We start from the raw sequence: 2,776 nt of genomic DNA on the forward strand, positions 1-2,776 counted from the left end.
TATATATATTGTCCTAACTATCTTGTTGTGTACGCTATTATGCAGATTGAAGAAGCGGGAAATGCGAATAAGGCGCATCCATGATGTTGGGTTCATTGACCCACACATCGTTAATTCACATGTGTTAGAACTCCACCCCGCCGACGTGGAGGAAGACCTGTGGTGGTTTCTTATAAAACAGGAACTCAAAAGTGATATTCTATTTCCTTTACATTTTGGGTGAGTGTTTCTGTCTTGAGCACATTCTCTTTTGTTTACTCCATGCATGGTATGTGGCTAATCGACGAGTTATGCATGACTGTGCATGTATCATGTCCGCAGGTTCCACTGGATTCTGCTAGTAATTCAAATTCAGAACTCCACAGTTCTCGTCCACGACTCTCTGAATATGGATCCGGCGCTTTGGGCCGACATGAGAAAAATGATGCAAAAGTAATTATTTTCATTCGTTTGCGCTTTATATCGATCGGCCTATTTCGTTCATCATTTCCTAATATCAAGTAACTAATTAATAACTCTCTTGTTCATTTAATTTTCTTTGCCTCGTAGGGTTTGGAGACGGTTCGTAGATCAAAAGGTCGGTGAATTCAAAAAAGAGCTACAATTTAAAAGGGCAAAGACTGCGACTGGGGATATTCAGCCACCGGGGACCAATCTATGTGGATATTATGTTTGTGAGAGGATCCGGAGATACACCACTGAGCGGCAGCCGTCTGAGAACAACATCAAGAGGATTAACCTCCGGACGACGCTTAGTCCAGAAGCTCGCTTCCGACCCCTTCAAGAGGAACTAGCTGGATGGATCGCGAGGGAAGTCATCGATCCTAGAGGAGAACACTATGTAGAGGACGTAGAACTTTATATGCACTAAATTATGTATGGAAACTTGTTCAAAATTGTATATGTGGTCATCCGATATTGAATATATATTGTATATTCCTCTTGAATTCTTTTTGGTTCTAATGTCAAATTTGTTTGAAATTGTACATTTATATGCATGTATGTAGTACCGTAGAATATGTGAAACTCCTTCAAAATTAAAATAAAACACAAAAGAAATAAAACAATACAAATTAAAAAGAAACCAGATTAGGGGGGGGGGGGCTAAAACCCTAAACCTGCGGCGGCCTTTAGTCGCGGTTGGCCAGGAGAACCGCGACTAAAGGTCCTCCGCCCCGACGGACTGCTAGCGGCCACGTGGAGGCGCCTTTAGTCGCGGTTCGTAAGGAACCGCGACTAAAGGGTGGGGGCCTTTATTCGCGCTTAATTGGTCGCGGTTGCGCAACCGCGACCAATGGCAGTTGCGCACCGCGACCGATGGCCTTTTTTCTACCAGTGTTACATCTCGCATCATGTCACGCGTTGATAGTTATGCATGTTCACCTCACATAACATGCGGAGTATTCCGGAATATTTTACAATTTGCCACACTTTTCTTTACACTTGTATCATTTGTCATTTTGTGTCTCACTGACATGTGGTGGTCATGTGGCAAATAATAGACACTTCGAAAAAAAGTGTGGCAAATCATAAAATATTCAGATTTCATGACGGCCGAGCCAAAGGCAGCATCGTTACGAGCTATAAATAAGTTACGTCAGCACGAGTAAGTCTGAGAGAAAAAAGAAACATTTTCAATGGAATATCCGGTACGCTATGTCATGGTAATTGAACAAGTGGATTGCATTCACACCGTTGTGAATAGGTCTGTCTTTTCTGAATATAATTTCTTAAGCAATCTAAAGTTTGTTGTTCAAAAAAAAAATCACGGGGCTGTTGATTTCATTTGTTTGCAAGAAAGCAATGTTTCTCTGTCCACATTCAAAAGGAACAAATATATTGGACAAATGTAGAGAAATTTTTCAGCGGAGATATCCAAACTGACAAGAACTTCATTCCTTAAGGTATCATATATTCTTTGATCTTTTACAAATTTATGCGTAATCTTCTGTTCATCCTTTTGGCGTACTTTTCGTGTGGATACTTTAGGCGTATAAAAGTTAATTTATGCTATCAATAATGGCTGCATGATATGATCATCGTTGCCAACCAGAGGCGCCTCGGTAGCTCCCCGCGGGCGACCTGGGTGCCAACCCTAGCCACCGGGAGCAGCTCCACCTCCACCCTCCTCCCCCGCCGTTGTCGCCGCCGCCGGCAAGTGTCGCCGGGCAAATCCAGCGCGTCGTGGGCGGCGGCGGGATCTCCCTTCCCCGCTGCAGTGGCAGGCTGCGTGGGGCAGTTTCGTCGACCGGAGGCGCGGGCCGGCGCCGGACTTGGGCACGCCGGAGCTAGGACGCCGGAGCGGTGGCTCCGGGACCGTAGGGTGGCGGATCCAGGGCAGGTGCACCCCGATCTGATGGTGAGGCGGGTCGTGGCGGTGGCCCGGCGGATGCGGCGGCGCTCGGGCCGTGTGGGTGGCAGAGCGGCGACACGTCTGGTCCGGGGATGGCAGGGGCGCCGGCGTGCGGTGCTGTGACGGCCGAGGCGCGCGGCGTGCTGTCCCGGTGGTGCAGTGGGGCGGGGTGTGGCGGGGCGCGCATGGGTCCAAGTGTGTGGCTGCGGGGGTGGTCAGCGGGGCGGTGACCCGGTGTGTGCTCTGGGTGGCTTGGCGGTCGTTGTGGCTGCATGGGCGGCTGGACCGGGGAGCTCGCGCTGCTGCGGCCGACAGCTCGGCCTTGGACCCCTGTGTTGGCGTCCGTCGAAGCTCCCTCTCTGTGGCGGTTGGCGGCACTCGTGGTGCTCTTCTCGGAGATCTTGGTCGCCAGTAATGGTGCGG

This window comes from Lolium rigidum, chromosome 3 (genome assembly GCF_022539505.1).
Source record: "Lolium rigidum isolate FL_2022 chromosome 3, APGP_CSIRO_Lrig_0.1, whole genome shotgun sequence".
Classification (NCBI taxonomy): domain Eukaryota; kingdom Viridiplantae; phylum Streptophyta; class Magnoliopsida; order Poales; family Poaceae; genus Lolium; species Lolium rigidum.